The sequence below is a fragment of the Myotis davidii genome, unplaced genomic scaffold, assembly GCF_000327345.1.
Source record: "Myotis davidii unplaced genomic scaffold, ASM32734v1 scaffold345, whole genome shotgun sequence".
NCBI lineage: Eukaryota > Metazoa > Chordata > Mammalia > Chiroptera > Vespertilionidae > Myotis > Myotis davidii.
The window spans coordinates 1,140,644-1,160,277 of NW_006296540.1; the positions used below are offsets into that span (position 1 = coordinate 1,140,644).

The 19,634-nt window shown below is 39.9% G+C and overlaps 1 protein-coding gene and 1 pseudogene across 1 annotated transcript in view; one reads left to right on the forward strand and one right to left on the reverse strand.

Annotated features, from left to right (window-relative positions):
• Positions 1–19,634, reverse strand: part of FAT3 (FAT atypical cadherin 3) — a 520,386-nt gene that overhangs the window by 400,928 nt on the left and 99,824 nt on the right. The gene's annotated exons all lie outside the window — the stretch shown is intronic.
• Positions 538–1,051, forward strand: LOC102773747 (annotated as a pseudogene).

Consider the following 19,634-nt stretch of genomic DNA (forward strand, 5'->3'; position numbering starts at 1 on the left):
AGCAGCAACATTACAGTTATGAAGTAGCCACGAAAATAATTTTATGGTTGGGGGTCACCACAACATGAGGAACTGTATTAAACAGTCGTGGCATTAGGAAGGTTGAGAACCACTGCTCTAGACAGTCAGGGGGCAAGCACCAGGGTGTCTCCTTCATTGACCAGATGTAAGCCGGTTCTTACACTGAGCAGGCCAAAAAGCTAGAAAGATGAATGGACAGAAACCGAGTGCATGCCAAATGCTAGCAATATCATGGAATAAAACAACCACCCCTTAGTTGCGTCAGAGTGGACATTTTGTGCCTGTGTCATGTGCATGAGCCCCATAGGGCCAGGGAGGCACCCAGCTTCCACGCAGGGTGGAGGCTGAGGCTGCAGCTCAGCTCCAGGGAGGCTCCGGCCCCTCAGTGCCTGTGTCTGGCAGAGCTGGTGTGAGAGGAAGAGACAAGCCTTCCCTGCTACCGGGGTGATCAAGAGTTTTGGCCAGACATTTGAGCACACACCGAGATAGTGGGGAGCCAGGCACAAAGCACAGACGATGGCACTGAGAGGGATTAATAAGGAACTTCGTCATTTGGCCCGCGACCCTCTGGCACAACGTTCTGCAGGTCCAGCTGGGGATGATGTCTCATTGCCAAGCCACAATTACGGGACCCAATCACAGCCCATACCAAGGTGCTGTATTCTTTTTGGCAGTTCATCTTCCTACAGATTACTCCCCTTCAAACCACCTAAGGTTGAATTTACAAGAATTTATCATCCAAATATTAACAGTAATGGCAGCATTTGTCTTGATATTCTAAGATCACAGTGCTCTCCTGCATTAACTATTTCTAAAGTTCTTTTATTCATTTGTTCACAGCTATGTGATCCAAACCCAGGTGATCCTCACACCCCTACCCCCTAGTGTCAGGGATTGCATGGATCTATAAAACAGACAGAAGAAAGTACAACAGAATATCTCAGGAATGGACTCAGAAGTATGCCACGTGATGCTACCTTAAAGTCAGAATAACCTGCATTATAGCTGGAAAAAACTTTAAATTACTGTTCCTCTTTTAATTTTCTTTAAAAAAACAACAACATAAAAAGAAAACAAAAAAGAGCCACCACCCCTTCCTTATTCCTCTAAGAACCCTGGGCATAAGTAGGAAGCAGGATGGTCTCTGAGAGAGGAGGCCACTATTCTCCCAGGTCGTGGCACCTAAATAAAGTTCTTTCACTTTGCATCAGAACTTGTCTCATGAGTTTGGCTTTTCTTGTGGCAGTCAGCTGAAACTGTGTTTTCGTTACAATAATATCTATACGAGCATACTTAGAAGTTCTAAGCCAGGGGTCCTCAAACTACGGCCCGCGGGCCACATGCAAATACAAATATTGTATTTGTTCCCATTTTGTTTTTTGACTTCAAAATAAGATATGTGCAGTGTGCATAGGAATTTGTTCATAGTTTTTTTTTTAAACTATAGTCCGGCCCTCCAACGGTCTGAGGGACAGTGAACTGGCCCCCTGTTTACAAAGTTTAAGGACCCCTGTATAAGCACTCCACACAATTAAAAGGGCAAAATTATTATGACTTTTGCCTCCCCATTCAATTGTGAGGAGAGCCCTCTCTACCCTCCTCCACGCTGCCTCCCTTGTCCAAGCCATACAGTTGCTGTGGTATCTGTCTTGCAGAGTGAGAAGTTTTGATCTCAGCTAGTAGATCATAGAGCTCAATCCTTTCTTTTGCTGTCCCAGAGCTGGGTTCTATCAGAACAGACATAGAAATCCCCCACACAGCAAGAGGCAAATTTTCATCATTCTTTCACAATAAAAAAGGAATTTAGGCAACCAGAAAAGTCTAAAAAACACTAGTTCCTCAGTGTTTTATAATTTTCTGAGTACAGGTGTGTTACATCCTTGGTTAAATTTATTTCTAGATATTTTATTGAAGAAGATACTAATAAGGGCAAGTGTATACCGTGTTCATGGATAGGAAGAATTAACATCATAAAAATGTCCATACTGCTCAAAGCAATCTACAGATTCAATGCAATTCCTATCAAGACACCAATGGCATGTTTCACAGGAGGTCATATTAATCAAAGCTTCAAGGTACTAGCATATAAATAGACATATAGATCATTGGAACAGAATAAAGAGCCCAGAAATAAACCCAAGGCTTTATCATCAATTCATATTTGACAAAGGAGGCAAAACATACAATGTGGTAAAGACAGACTATTCAATAAATGGTGTTGGGAAAATAGGACAGGTACATGCAAAAAAAAAAAAAAGAAAGAAAGAAACTAGACCACCTTCTTACCCCGCACACAAGAATAAACTCAAAATGTATTAAAAACTTAAATGTTAGACTCACTACCATAAAAATCCTAGAAGAAAACATAGGCAGTGAAATCTCAGAGATTTCTTATAGCAGTATTTTTTTCTGATATATCTCATTGGGCAAGGGAAACAAAAGAAAAAATAAACAAATGGGAATACATCAAACTAAAAAGAGCTTGCACAGCAAAGGAAAACATCAACAAAATGAAAAGATAATTCACTGAATGGGAGAACATATTTGCCAGTGCTACTTCTGATAAGGGGTTAATATTCAAAATTTATAAAGAGCTTATAAAACTCAACACCAGAAAAACAAACAATCCAATTAAAAAATGGGCAAAGGACCTGAACAGACCCTTTTTTAAAGAGGATAATCCCAAATGGCTAATAGACAGATAAAAAGATGCTCAATGTCACTAATCATCAGAGAGGTGCAGGTCAAGGCACAACCTTTGTCTTGCCCAGGGCCACCCAGTATGAGCTAAAGAGCGATCTGCAGATAGCTGCTACTTGTGCTTGGCTTGGAGGTGCCCAAGAAAGCTCCCCCCCTCCCTGCTGAGAACAAGTGAGTTCGTGGGCGGGTCTTTTAAGAGGAATGGCTGGGGCTCCAATAGCCCTCCCTCTCACTCAGCTACAGTCCTTGCTGGTTTTCCCAGTCACAATTTATGGGACTTTTGTTCCTGGCAATGGAACCCTAGGCTGGGGGTTGGTGTAGGGGTTGGACCCCTGACTGCTCAAGGGGGACCTCCATAGCTTAGATATCCCTCTCAATTTTTCACCTCCACATGTAGGTATGTGAGGCACCAGTCCATTCCACATTGCTGAGCCTCCTACCAGTCTCATCGTGGCTTCTTCTGTATAACTTTAGTTACAGATTTCTGTTCAGCTACACTGCGGGTGGTTCTGAATGACGGTTGTTCTGTAATTTAGTTGTAATTTTAATGTGGCTGTCGGAAGAAGGGAGTACTGCATTTACATATGCCAGAATCTTGACTGGAATGGGGAAACTATTTTTTAAAAAGATAAGGGAAAAAAAGAAAAGAATCCAGTATGTCTATTCTGGATGACTGGGAAATGATGTTTTTAGAATCAAAACTAGATGAAGCCAGAATGTTATGGTGATGAATGCAGTCACCACATCAAGAGGTTTTCTGTGAAATATGCATCTTGAATACTGAAATTAGTATTTTCTAGGACTAGGAAAACATTTTGTTTTGAAAATGTTTGCCTGGCCTCACATAGCCTTTGCTAGCTACCTTAAATAACTTTCCTACACAGTAATTTTCCCCAAGGACACTTTAGAAATGTAAAGCGACTTGCTGGCTTGCTCACAGATGTACAAGGTCTTCTGACTTCTATGTTGAAGGCTATTACCATGGACAGTATTACTGACTTCTAAGGAGCCCCATTGTCTCACAGACCCAAGCCATGCTGCCATTTTGACAGGCCTCCCAGGGCATGCTGTTATAAGTTACCCAAGGTCAAGGCTGATTATGGCTTGCATACCCTCAGCTGTCTATCTGATCTCATGTTCTAACAGAGACATAGAAAAATTCCATAACCTTGAACAAATTTAACACTATACATTGAGTGGGCATCTGCTCTGGGGTCAGACACCAGCTATGCTAAGTGTATGAGCTCCAAAGATGAATAACACATTTTCTACCTTTAGGAAGCTCACAGCCAAGCCTGAACATAGGACAAATACTAAGTACTCTCACATACATTAAGTGCTACAGGAGATGTAGATATAAAGGGTGAGAGAGATGCTGATATTCAGTGAGATAATAAACAAGGTAAGGGAAAGAACACCACAGGAGAACATTTGAAGTATAGACATGTCTATAGGAACAAGGCTTTACAAAAGGATAGGTACAAGAATTACCTAGAAGAGGGAAGAGGCATACTCAATTTGGAGGATTAGGTTACATACCTGGTTTTGTATCTATTTATTCAATTCCCTAAACTAGGAGCTTGACAGTTTGTATTTTTAGAATGCTACATTTGCAACCTACGTAAGCATGGGGCTGTGGACAAAAATACACTTCACATCAGAAACCACCATATAGTGAAATCTACATTGTCATCTGATATAAAGAACAACTAGTCTCAGGTTACCACAGACACCTCCACTCCCTTCTGTGGGAAAGTATTTTAAATAAAGACATCAGTCTCATTTGAAAATAATAAATGAAAGAGCAATTATAGTCCCTCTGGATTCACTAATAAAGTTCATCAATGAACTTTCAGCATCAGGTATTCAGAAACCAAAAAGGTGGCATATGGAGGAATTTTCAATGCAATTAAAGCACACCATTTCCATTTTATACTACCACCTTTGCCTGCTGGTAGTCTGAACAGAATTAACTGGTTACAAAAAACTAGGCCTCACATGGTGGTCAAGGTAGCAGAAGAAATAAACAAGTATAGGAGAAAGTCACAGCAAAATATACTTGATGCGAGCAATTTCCTACAATTTTCTAGAACACATTTAATGCATTTTTAGCCCTTTTGAATCACTTTCTTCAACCTGATCCTCCAATGCAGTGTACTCATACCTGGATCATTTTAGTAAATGTCATTTTGCTTCCCTTTTCCACCTGTGTTTCCCACCATGCCAAGCTCTTCAGGTGTCCTATTATTTAAAGCTTATGGGCTCCGTTAGGGCAGTTGTTAGCTTTACATTCTCCCAGGGCTCACTACTTACTGTGCTCTGATAGAGTTAGTGCATATAAATGTCTTTTATGCTGGCCTGGCCAGTGTGGCTCAGTTGGTTGAGTGATAATCCCATGCACTGGAGGGTTGCCAGTTCAATTCCTGATCAGCGCACATGCACATTCCCAGGTTGCAGGTTTAATCCCCAGTAGGGATATGTATAGGAGGCAACCCAACATCCCCCCCTCCCTTCTCTCTCTCTCTCTCTCTCTCTTCATCTATTCTCTCTTCTTCCACAACTTTCATTTTTACTCAGTCAGTTCAGGCATCTCTCTCTCTCTCTCTCCCTCCCCGCCTTCCTTCTCTCCCTCCTTCCCCCCCACTACATACATGTGAACTGCTAAATCATTTTCTCTCCACTTTCTTCAGCATCTCATGTTATTTTCTGGTTTTGTGCATTTCTTTATGCATGTATGTACAGACTGTGTAGTGTGTGTGCTGCTCTGCTGAAAAGTCCCAAAAAATTCCAAACCCTCTTTGTACCTCCACAGTAAGACCATAACCTATGGAGGACAGAAGCAAACTTGACTTTGATGTAATTTTTTTATGACCCAAACACACTTATTAGATGGCTTCTATGAACAGTGTTAAAACTGGATTACAGTGTAAATGATGGTTCAAATGATACCATCAATTGAACATTTCCAAATGCTCAGCTTGATTTCAGCTGACCTTGTCAGGGGGTTTCAACAAAAAGGTGGTGATCAGGCCAAAGCCAAAACAAGGTAAAGCAAGCATGTCAAACTTGTGGTCCACGACGAACATTTTTGCGGCCCAGCCAATATAACGGTATATAAGAAACGTTCTTTTGTTTGTTTGTTTGTTTTTTAAACATATTTTATTGATTTTTTACTGAGAGGAAGGGAGAGGGATAGAGAGTTGGAAACATCGATGAGAGAGAAACATTGATCAGTGCCCTTAAGCGCCTTACACACGGGCGCACCATTTCTCTCCACTAATACTAGCAGCGAATATTTTAGCAGCCGACTGCCACATCATTAGTCTTGTACTAACTTGTTTGGTGTGCGCAACAGGAAATGTTTCGCTTTCAGAGAACAAGAAAAATAGGTTTATTTGCATTGCGCTTACTAATTTGTGCAGTTATTCAGTGTCTGGTAAGTTAATGGTCAAGAAAAATACTAATTTTTATTAAAATGTTCTATTATTTTGTGTTAACAATGACTCACTTATTTCAGCCCTTTGTATTCAGCATGTCTTTATTGAAATAAACCTACATTTCTATGAAAATTGAAGGTGTTTTTTTTGTGGCCACATAATCTTAAACCTTGTTTATTTGGCCCATGTTAGCCTTTGAGTTTGACATGCTTGAGTTAAAGGCTACCCTCTTGACATGTGTCTTCTTTTCAGTGTTTTATAGACACCACTTTACTGCACACTCACCCCATTCTGAAACGCTGTCCAATTCGCATATATGCTCACAAACACTTACATACACACTCACACTAACTCATTGCTGGTCGGACTGGTGCTTCCTTTCCATTAGGCATGTGAACTGTGAAAGGGAGTCAATCTCTTGCTCATGAACCACTCAACCTTTCTCCTTTGCTCTATATTAACCTTCGGTCTTTAGTTTCTTCCTTCTCACTTGATTTCATGACCTGCTCCTCTCAATAAAGCCTTTTCATTAAGATTTGTATGGAGGTGACTCCCTCTAAATAAATTTATATTTGACTATGATGATTCTACTCTTTTAAAATTTTGGACTATTCCCCTACATTTTGTTCTGCTAAGGGATTTTTGGTTCGTTTTTTGTTTGGCCTTCCACCGATCAACAAATAATGTTAGCATTTTGTAAAGTTAGGACTGAAAACTTACACCCGTAAGAGTGAGAATTGTAAGATTTGTGTTTTTGAGGGGCGGGTATGGGGGGATAGGCATATAACCAGCTTTTCACATGTATATGTAGGTCCTTTCTGAACTGTTCACCTTCCCCCTGACCCTGGACTCCCCACAATGAATAACAACAGTGTAGAGCAACATCCTAGGGTATGTCCATGTCTTTTCTTCATCAGTGACCCAAGGACAAAACATAGACAGCCTGAACAAAAGAGCCAGCACAGTGCTACTGATCTGTGGAGTTCTCTGCCAGAGGATGAGCAAAATGACTTGAAAACAGTCACTAAAAACAGCATAATAAAAAAAAAAGTGCAGAGAGTCACAGAATCTCTGAAGAGACAGGAGAACTACGGAAGAGTGGTATCACCAAAACTACAGGAGACAAAATCTCCACATTCCACAACCTTGTCATGAAAATGGGAGGCATACATAAACAAAAATAACCTTTAATCAAGACCCACGGTGATAAAAACACCCATCCACCTCAAGCAGGATATGGAGAATGGAATCACCTAAGACCAGTAAACACCAAGGAAAGGCAATGTTCTCCTTTGGCCTTCCCCATGCACTTCCTCACAATGCTTGTATTTTTCTAAATAGAGCAGACAGTAAGTAGACTCGGTGAGGGATGACAGACTATAAAGATAGCAAAACACATGCTCTGGCATCTCCAGTCTTTTCCCCACCTTCCAGCTTTTTAACTCCCTCTTGTCACCAGCCTAGGAGTAATGTGGTATCGGTCTTTACCTTGGCACCATTTAAATGGAAAGAAACACTGTCTCTTCCCTTGGTAACTCATACTCAAACTTCAGGCTTTGCTTTGATTTCTGTCTCTGAAGGCTCCTAGTTTATAATTGTCATCCTGTTGTCGGATCCCAGAATCTCCTCTTCTCACTGAGACCGTCATCACCCTCTGGTTCATTGTCTCAGGCCTCTTTCCCCTGCCACACTGCACCGTAAGAACCTGGAGGGCAGCGATGACATCTATCGGATCCATCCCTCTTATTCCCAACACATAGAACACATTCAATACATGAATTCTTACCAATGGAGGTAGATTCTGTGCCAACCCTATCATTCCCAAGCCCATAATTTAAACGGCTATAGTGGCTCAAGGTTTTATAGGAGTTAACCTACTCTTCATGCTATTTTGGAAGAACACATTTGTATATCTCCTTTTCTGTATCTCTTCCTGGTAATAAATTTCCAATAGAGAAACGTTTCATTGGCACAACCACTCGTCACTAGCAAAGAAGTTACTATAGCCTGTTAGCCGGCCTAGGAGATCCCCATTATGAAAAATGGAAACTTGTGTTGGGGACAAGCACAGGAGAGAGCCTCCTGCAAGGTTCATAAGAGACCACTGGGACAGTCAGGAAGAACTCTCATCCTGAAGAAAAAGCAAGGCCGCTCATTTATCTCTTGACCATTTAAAGTTCCATTCTCCAGGTCAATTTCACTTTATCTAACGACAAGACATCCATGCAATGTCTGTGATTACCAGCCCCACGAGCACGCTGGCAGCAGATTGCCCTGACCACAGGCTTAAGTAACAGTGGGCCCCAACATTCCCATGGGAGCGAGGCGGTCACTTAGTGAGTAGTATTTCTACACATAAGGCCCACGAAGAACTCCAATCATTCCGGACTAGGACTGAAGGAATGGCATTTTGTTTTATCGGTGGGGGAAAAAAAAGAAAGCATTCTGAATTTCTCGCCAGTGCTTATGTTCCCATGGTGTTTTCTCTGTGAGAGGACTTGCTGACCCAAGTCCTCTTATTTCCGGTCTGAGACATAACACTCATGATTACTGAGACCCCAGCTTTAGAAATTAATATTTAACGTCAATGCAAACCTGAAGACAGCAAATGTCTCAGAAACCCTTGGAGAGCGTCACCATGTTTTTCACAGGGATTAGTCCTAAAATGCCATTTATTTCTCTCTGTATTGATACCAAAGACGAAATAATCAAAGATGTGCTTACTAAATTTGCAGGTGACGTTAACTTGGCAGGTGTTCCAATACTATAAATAAATGGATATAATTTCAATTTCAAAACTGTAAGGAAAAATTTAAATGCAAAAGATAGACAGACGGAGTAAAAATATAACAAGACAGTGGCTGACATTCATATTCATCCCCTCTCTCTCCCCCGCCTCGTGTGGGGAGAGGGCTGCATGTCGTCCTCATTCTCCCATACAAACAGAGATTATTTCTAATTCCAATTAAGTTCACAAACATTTACTGAGTACCTGCGCTAGCACTGTGCCAATTAAGTATATAAACGTGAAGAACATAGTCTGGCTGTAAGAAGCTTATAAGCCTAATTAGGGAGATAGATACACACACGAAGAGCCGCAGTGAGGGCCAACGTGTGCAGATATCGATATGCACAGGGACTCAGGGGCCCACGGGAGAGACTGAGAAACTCAGGGAAGATTTTCCGCAGGAATTTACATGTACGCTAAGTCTTAAAGGAGAGTCAGGTTTGCCAAGCAAATGAAGGATAAGAAAATTCTAAAAATGCATAAGAACAACATAGAAGTCTAAGGTGGATGGGAGAATAAGCGGCCTTCTCAGAACCACCATTTGGCCTGTGGAGTGTGGGAACTGGGAAGGAAAGTGGGAGAGCTTAGATGATGAGGCCTCAAGTGCTCAGCTAAGGAGCTAAACATCATCTAGCATCTTCGGAAAGGCTTAACCGCAGCGGCATTGGCAATGGTGTAGAAGAACTTTACAATGACCCCTCTGGCCAGTTGAACAAAAAGACTCCTCTGGCCAGTGGATAAAGGGAAGCAAACTGAGGTTGGAAGGCAGTCTGGAGGCCACTCCAGTCACACTGGAGATCAGCTTCAGAATCTGAAAGGGTGTCAGTACTCCAGTTTCTACATCGAAAATCCAGTTGCACTGAGGACTCAAAACACTGCATTTTGCACATGTTAGACACTCAAAACCAGGCACTGACTTGAGTGATTAGCTTAGCTGGAAACAGCGTGGGAGTTTAAAAGGGTCAGGTAGTTTGTTACAAAGAAAAATCTGTTCCACTGCTTGGAAAATAACCTTGACTCTTGCCAATCTCCCAAGTGCTTTTTGGTTTTCACAGGAAAACTGAACTAGAGAGTGTGGATCTATTAGGCAGGTCAAATCTATCAGGGCTGATAGAAAAAAATACTCAAAATTAAGCTGTGGAGACACCGTTATTGGACTGCCACAGAAATGGGGTGGTCAAGGTTGGAAAAGGTAGGAAGCATAAATAACACAGTGCCGGTGGAAGCAAAATTTGTTCTTTTAGATTTCAGAACACTAAAAAGCGTAGAGGATAACTATAATATACACTATGTACTGCTCTATTTAGCTTAAGAGCTAAAACTTTACAATTACAATTGAAACCCTGTGTAGACGTTCTACTCCATTTCCCTCCATATATCACTACCACAAATTTCTCATTTTCGTACATGCTTTTTAATATATTTGCTCCATGTGAATATCTCCAAAAATAATATATAGCCATGTTCTGTGTTTTAAATATTCTTTAAATGGTATATATATATATACAAAGCAAGCTTTTCTGATGCCTCCATTTCCCTTCAGCAGCCCATTTTTCGAAATTTATTTCTACTGATAACTGTGCTCTTGTTTGTTTCACAGATACACGGTATTCAAATGCATGAATAGACTGCAGTATGGTACCTGTTCTTCCAGAGACAGGCTTTTAGGTTGTTTCCTAAAAGTATAACAAACTTTTGTGCACTTACAGAAGAATGTTCTCTGGCAATGATTATCCTAAGTGCATTTTCACTTCTCCTTCATTAAATATGGTTGAATTGTTCTACTGAGGTGTTGAAATAATTTACACCCTCCCAGCAGTGCCTGCGTTTCTATTGGTTCGCAGCCTCAAAACCACTTGGTTGGAGCCAAATTTAATTTTTGCCAAATGATGAGTGTGAAATGGTTTCTGCTATTTGAATTTGTTTCTCTGATTGCTAGTGAAGGTGAACATCTTTTCATGTTTACTGACCACTCTGGTTACTCTTTGGTAAAATGCAGAGACAAGACATGTACCCATTTTTCTATGGGACTATTTTATTGGTCTGATTTCTTTTTACAGGGTGATACTAATCCTTTGTTTTAAAACTTTATAAACAACATAGTATTGCTATGTGTTAACAAGGCCTTTAAAAGTGTTCAGGCTCTTTCACTCAATAATTACACTTCAATGAAATAAAATAAGAAAGCAATAAAAGTGGGTTAAAGATTTAGGTTCCCTCGTGCACTACCGGTGGGAATGCAGACTGGTGCAGCCACTGTGGAAAACAGTATGGAGTTTCCTCAAAAAATTGAAAATGGAACTCACATTTGACCCACTGATGCCACTTCTAGGGATATATCCCAAGAAACCAGAAACACCAATCAGAAAGGACATATGCACCCCTATGTTCATAGCAGCACAATTTACAATAACTAAGTTTGGAAATAACATAAGTGTCCATCAGCTGATGAGTGGATTAAAACCTGTGGTACATCTACACATGGAATACTATGCTACTGTAAAAAGCAAAGAACTCTTACCATTCGCAATAGCATGGATGGAGCTGGAGAGCATTATGCTAAGCGAAATAAGCCAGTCAGAGAAAGACAAATATCACATGATCTCACTCATTTGTGGAATATAATGAACAACATAGACTGATGAACAAAAACAGATACAGAGACAGAGAAGCATTGAACACACTGTCAAAACTTAGAGGGAAGGCAGGGGAGGGTGATGGAGGGGGTAAGAGATCAACCAAATGATTTATATGCATGCATATAAGCATAACCAATGGACACAGACACTAGGGGGGGGTTAAGGCACGTGTGGGGAGGGGTGGCCGAGGGGAAGTCAATAGGGGAAAAAGGAGACATGTGTGATGCTATATGTAATACTTTAAACAATTTTTAAAAAGTCCACCTTTACCACCTCCTCCCCCCCATAAAAAGATTTAGGTTCCAAAGTTGCTCATAAAATATTTGTTTATAATAACAAATATTACAACCAATATACTTAACTAATATCCACAAAATGAAAACAATACTAAATTTCCCAACAACAACAACAACAAAGGATTGGCATATCCAGAAAACAGACTGCTATATAGACATTAACTGACATTTATAGAAGACTGTTTAATGTATACAAAAATATCAAAAATATATTAACTGGAAAAAGCAGATTACACAATCTTCTCAAAGAAAAATGTGACACCCAGTGCAATTACTTTAGTTAACAGAAATTTATTTTTTCTTCTTATTCTTATGTTTTTCTAAAATTTCTATAAAGAATTTTAAACATTTTTAAAAGTTTTTCATAGAAATATAAAGAGGAGACTCTTTCAGAACTGGACTATAACGAGGAAAATTAATCTAAAAGAGAATTTTGAACAGCACCAGATTGCAAGGAACATTAAAAGGTACAAATAAGGCCAGTGTGTACATGTACGCAGGATTTCCATTCCCACGGCCAGGTATGTCAGCCAAGCCCACAGAACATGATCACCCTTGGATCACGGCTGTCTCACCTAATGGAAAATAATAGCCCCCAAAGTTCTCTGGGTTCCATACACAGCAGGGCTGGGTGATTCCCAAAGGACTTCCATTCTAAGTAAGATAGATGAGACAATTAAGACAAACAGACAAGGGATGAGAAAGGCAATTTGTACCCCAGTCATGGAGAGGGCATATGGTTTCTGTGTCTATGCTTACATTTCAAGACGGTTTAGGGAGAATCAAGCCAGATCTAAGTGGAAAATGTAGCTAGAACTGGATTCCGAGGGTTTTAAAATAAGTAAATTTTATGTAGTTGATAGTAGAAGACATCAATTCAGAATGAGAAGACAGATTTGACCCCAACATCGGATGGTCTGAACCATTGGTACAGGTGACTTCACTTTATGAAACATTTTGGTTATAATTATCCAGAATTTTGAAAGAATCAAGGACACATATTGGAACAGAAGGCAAAGAGCAGCCTTCAGTTACACCTGGGTGAAACCTTGGGCACATTTCTCAACCTTTTTAGCCTTAATATCCTCATCATAAGAATGGGAATACTATCAGAGTATCAACCTTGCATGACTATTAGAGATATTGAAAATAAACACTACATGTGGCATGTTGGAGGCACTCAATAAATGAAAAACATTAATCTCAGGAATACAGTGGTTTCTTCTGCACTTGGAATTAGATCATCATTGGATAACATAACCCACATAAAACTCTAAAAGCTTTGATTAGAAGCTTACTAGGAATAGAATTTGGTTTCAAGCTATATTTTTTCTATTAAAGTATATTTGTTCATCTTAAACAATCACAAATTAGAATGATTTAAAAGATACCTTATTAAAAAAGGAGTAACCCACAGTCAAAGGCAATTGCTAGCTCTCCCTGTTTCTTGCCCATGTAAAATATACAATTAATATTTTAATCTAGCTCCTAAAATAGTATCCAACCATTTCTCCTTTGTCTTGCCAAGAAGAGACAGATGGCACATTAGCTTATAAATCAGCCCCCAAAATTCTTAAAGGCAAATAAGTGCTTTATAAATCAGGGTTCTAAAAAGGTCTCATTTTTATAACAGTTATTACTTTGAAGCAATCTGTCCCTAATTATATTCATAAACATTAAACAGGGCTAATTTATGAGTTCCTGAACAATTTTGAGTTTTTGAATGAAACAATCAAGATCCCACATGTCTGCCTTTTCTCTTTTAATCATCACTAACATATACAATGACCTTGATCAGCCCTATGGTTCGTTAAGCTATGACCCTCATAGGCAATGAAACCATGGTGAAAAATTACTATTCAGCTTTAAAACTCAGAATACATTTGAAAATGGCTTGGGGATAACAAGACACCTTGGCGATTTGGCCATTTCTCACATCCAAGAAGAAATGATCAGCAGGAAAAATTACTTATAAAGATTACCACAACGTCTCTAAACACTTCCCCAACCCCCAACCCACACCTTTTAAATGTTGTTTGCCTTTGCAATGACCCACCTCAGTTTCCCAGAGGGAAAAAGGGGGAAATTATGCTGCACCTCTCTTCTGAAAATAGTGAGCCAGTGCACTATGAATGATTTAAGAAAGGGTATATATTTAAGGGAAGTTTTAATAGAAGAAGCAAGACAGTAACTTAAGGGTACTTAATGAATGTGAACATGTGAGTGTGTGTGTGTGTGTGTGTGTGTGTGTGTGTTTGTTTTCACAAAAGAGGAAAATTACAAGACAGAGCTTTCTAGGGATTCTGTCAAGTTTATTAAACACCATGTTAAGCCAACAATATTCAAATTTGGTGCATCTTTGTAAGAAAATATGTACTGTTGTCTAATCAGAGAATGGAGAGTTGAATTTCTATAAAACGGCATGTGGCACACAGTTACTTTATGCAATGATCCTTGTGTTATTACAGGGCTCCAATTCCTGATCTATCCACAGCTCTAAAATCCCCAAAGCTCTGAAAACTCGTTTAGCTATAAAACTTGATGTAACCAGAAGTAGTTTAATGATTACACCCAACCTTGCTCAAAGTGGGGCTATTATACTCAACCCACCAGTGTGACTCTCCATATGTTTTGCCACTGAAATACTAAAGTATTTGATTACAAGCTATTGCCCTAGACCCTGCTGAGGATGTCATGCATATGTTACCGTATATGCCCCCTCTCTATTGCCTTTCAAAAATCCTAGAGAATTCTAAATTCTGAAACACATCTGGCCCGAAGGGTTTTGATGCGGGACAATGGACTTGTGTTAACGTTTGTATTTTCCTTTCTTCAACTAGCAAAGGAGAAGTTAGTGCTGCAGCCCTTGGTTAGAGAAACAGTGAAATCTCAGGCAAGTATTTTTAAAAAATGGTAATAGTGTTGCCTCCAGATTAGAAGGCACTGTGGTAAGGTCGGCCCTCAACCACACAGTGATTCAAATGAGTGGTTCACTCTGGGTATCTGATACAAGCACAGCCTGAAGGAACTGCCAATGGGCAACAGACCAACACTAAGGAACACATACTGGACTCAAGTGAGCCCTGGACATATACAGACATGATGAACCAAATCATACAGAGGGCAAGAGATAAAGTCATTGAGGACTGGAGAGTGAGGTCATGATAAGTCTGCACCTTTACATAGTAAGTATCGAAGCTGGGATCATGACTCTTCCTGATTAACCCAAAGAAAGGAAGTTTTAATAGAAGAAGCAAAAGAGTAACTCAAGGTTGGCACCTAATGAGTGAGAGAGAGAGGGGGAGGGAGAGAGAGTGTGTAGAGGAAAATTACATGTCAAAAGACATCAGTAAAGGAGGCAATGACGTGGCCTCTTGGCAGGCCAGGTGAACAGGGGCAATGGGGACACATCAAAGATGCTGAGTGCTGACGTGATGGACTAAATCATGGTTTTAGAACCAAAAGATAAAACTCTATGAATGCAACATCTGGGAACCATGTTCTTATCTACATACCTCAATTGTAGGTTTTTAATTGCTTGCTTTCCATTTTCCTTTCCCAACCTCTGGTTTCACTGTATAATTGGTAGTAGTAATAATTACCCTGTATATCCACAGAGATAGCACTTTTCAATGTAATAAACATTTTCATAATATGACTTGATTGAGGCAACAGTGATTCAAGGACAGGTAATATTATCGCTAAAAATGAAGAGTTCAAATCCCCATTGGTTTGATCATCCCTTCCTTGGATAAATTGATTCAGCTATTAAATCCTCAGTGTTTTCATAGGAAAGATAAAAAATTTAATAACTCCGGTATAAATTTTAACAGAATTAAATGATGTGATATACATGAAAGTGCTTTTCAATGCGTATTAACTCTATACCCCTGTACCTAGTGTCTGTGATTATGGTGAAGACTAAATCTGTGATGTTCATGTTTTACCCTTAGGAATTATCTCCAATCTTTTCTCCCTCCTCCACCAACAATTTATTTTTTGTTAAAGCAGTGCTTTTATAACACAGTCAAAATCAGTACTAGGAAGCCTCAATTCAATTTTCACTTTAAAAATAATCCTGATAATTGCATTGGCTTAATATGAACTTTCTGGCATAAAGCAAAACTGGAGCCTAGCAAGGCACTCAACATTTAAAATGCAATTCCATTAGCTTGCAATTAGTAGTTTTCACACGTACAGGAAAAATAAATTGATTTAGCACCTTTCTCCTGTCCACAGTAATACTGAAGATTTTTTTCCCTTGCCGTTATTGTACCCTGGCTGCAAATATTAGTCACCCTAACTGCATATCACCTAAATCAAATAAATGTTTCCCCCCGATTCCCTCCCCCCATAATCACGCTGGCAGCTGCTCCAGCATGTTTCAATGGCCATCCACTGGAACTCATTAAGAAAGCATTATGTATAGTAAATTAAAATGCAAGGTCCATGATCTGCAGACAAAAAGATGACAAAGCTTATCGCATGTATGCTTTGGCCTTCTCATTAGCTCTCGCGGTTTAAATGACATTGTCCTCTCTAACAGGTCCCGGGGCTTTTTTATTTGTTAGGAGCACAGCGAAGTCAGACGACCTTTATATGCCAGAGATAGTTTCAACATCCCAAAGAAATCATTTGAAACAGAAATGGAAGCCTTAGATTACAGCTCAGGGGTATTCTAAGAACTATTCAGAAGCACTCACTTTTTCTGTTCAGCTCTTCAATGTTCTTCCAGAATGACTGAATCCATTCACGACAGCATTATAGGTCCAGACATGATTGTCAGTCGCAATGGTATTATTTCAAATGAGAAACAGTTGCCATATAGGCCTTTTGAAGGGCCCAACGTGCTCTTCTGCTGGGGAATCCATGCCATGATAGCTGTTTCCTTAGTTTCTCTTATGGTCGAAGGTACTAGTAACCCTGCTAATGGGAGCAGGGTATAGGAATGGGGAAAGCCCCACAATTCCTATATGAGAAACAACTGAAGAGCTGGGGATGCTGACGTGGAAAACTGAAGCAAGGGAGAATATGACATCTGCCTTCAGATATTTCAAGATGGCTCCTTCAACCAAGGATGAGACTTACTCTGCAGAAACCCAGAAGGGTCTATATGGCAAGGACAAATAATTAGAATGCACAATTGGCTTGCTACACCAGAGAGCACTTGTGACAGAGCTGTGTACCATTTAGATCAGGGGTCCTCAAACTTTTTAAACGGGGCCAGTTCACTGTCCCTCAGACCGTTGGAGGGCCGGACTATAGTTTTAAAAAAAACTATGAACAAATTCCTATGCACACTGCACATATCTTATTTTGAAGTAAAAAAAAAAACACAACAACAGGAACAAATACAATATTTGTATTTGCATGTGGCCCACGGGCCATAGGTTGAGGACCCCTGGAGTAAGGCTTTTTTTCTATTTGCATACCTGGAACCTGGAATAGTACCTAGCAAAAATGGTAGTTTAACCAAAATCTTAGATGGTATTATTTCTATTGTACAAGTTAGGAAACAGAGGGCCAGTGTGTTTAGGTAATTACCCAAGCTGAAAGAGACAGGAATCGGCTGAGAACTGAAACCCGGAGGCATGTTGTTCTACTTGTAAATTCCAGTCATTTACCCTTTGCTGTTCTGCAGCTGACAAGCCCCAGTAAAGACATGGGTGCCGGAGTACCTGTGTAAGAATAAATGGGAATGCCCTGACCCGTGTGGCTCAGTGGATATAGCATCAGCCTGCGGACTGAAGGGTCCCAGATTTGATTCTGGTCAAGGGCATGAACCTTGGTCGTGGGCATATCCCCAGTAGGGGGTGTGCAGGAGGCAGTTGATCAATGTTTCTCTCTCATCGATGTTTCTAACTCTCTATCCCTCTCCTTCTCCCTTCTTCTCTGTAAAAAAAAATCAATAAAAAATAATAAACAGTAGTGTCTGTGAAAAACACAGATTCTGGAAATCACCTGGAAAAGCTGATTGAGTAAGTCTCAGCGGGAACCAAGAGCTGGAATTTTTAACAAACTCCCCAAGTCAATTATGACGCTAATAAAAATAGCTGCCATTTATTGAACACTTATTAATTGCCAATTACTACATGAAGTGCTTTACACAGACCATTTCATTGCTTTCCACAGGAACTCTATAAGGTACTTCTAATATTATCTTCATTTTATAACTTTGGAGGCATTCAGAGCCCTCCCCAAGGTTACACATGTTGTTGGCTGGTGGAGCTGGAATTTGTACATAGGTTGTTTTGTTCTGGAACCAGTCCTCTTAACCATCGTGCTACATTATCTCCCAATAAACATACCAATGATTTGATAATTTTCAAAAGAATATCACCACACACTTGCTCAGAAAAGGCTGGTATAAACTGAGAGCATTCTAGAGACTATAATTACCACAAGGTAGATAAATGTGGTTAGTCTTCCACATTTGGTAGGCATCTTTTAAGTGCTGGCACAGATACTGGCTCCTCTAGGAAGCTTCACAAAATATCCATGAAAAATAAACTTCTCACTCTACTGTGCTTCCAAAGCATAGCAAACCACCTTCTGTCACCCACAAACCAGTGAGAACAAAGCCACTAGATCTGGCCATGGACTTGTGGGCCTTGGTGCTTAGCACAGTTCCCAGCCCGTAGCAGACAGCAACCTGTGCTTGTGGAGGCAAAAATAAAGAGAATAGGTGCCAAAGGGTCAACAGATTTGGCTGCCAAAAAATGGTATGTTGTTTTCTGAGACAAAAGAGATAATGAGGTGTCGGAAGTTCTGTTTTGCCAGTGAACAAGACAAACACTCATTTAATCTCTTACGTTTTGTTGGAATCCCAATTCCTAAAACAATTAATTTTTCTCCTAGCTTTGCTGAGGTATAAGTGACATATACTGTGTAAGTTTAAGGTGTATGACATGATGATTTGATATATGTATATATTGTGAAGTGATTGCGATAAGTTTAGTTAAAAGGGTCATCACTTTACATAGTTATGTGTGTGGTGAGAACTTCGCAAGTTTCCTATACACAGTATTATTAACTATCGTCACCATGCTGTATATAAGAGCCCCATAACTCATTTTATAACTGGAAGTTTGCATCCTTTGACCAACATCTCCCCATGTCCCTTACACCCCAGAACCCTGGGAACCACCAATCTACTCTATGTGTTTATGAGTTTGGACATTTTTAGATTTGATATATAAATGAGATCATACAGTTTTTGTCCTTCTCTGAGTCATTTCACTTAGCATAATGCCCTTAAGATTCATCCATGTTTTTGTAAATGGCAGTTTCATTCTTTTTTATAGATGGACAATATTCCATTACAGATTATATATAGTGTCCATCATTAGTAGACACTTGGATTGTTTCTGCATCTTGGCTATAAAACACAAGTTTTAATGAAAAGCTTGGACAAAGATAATCAGCCATTGCAGCAGGGTGTTAAAACCTGAAAGCTAATTAATAATTTATATTTTGAACTCACCAGCATGAAGCAAAGAAATGACTCAGAGTAAGCACAAAGCCTCCCAGGTTTTCCCAGAGAATAAACAGGAAGAAGACAGCGCTTTGTGGAAGTTCTCTAAGTCGTCCTCCACTTTCTCTGGGTTCTCTCTTCCCTTCGGTGTTTGCTCACTTTGTTTCTGCCTTCCTCAGCTATTTTTGGACACAGGAGGACAATGACTATGCCTTAACCCTTCAGATAAAATCCTACCACTAAGATGAGCTGTGGTATTTTCTTTGTAAACCAAGGGAA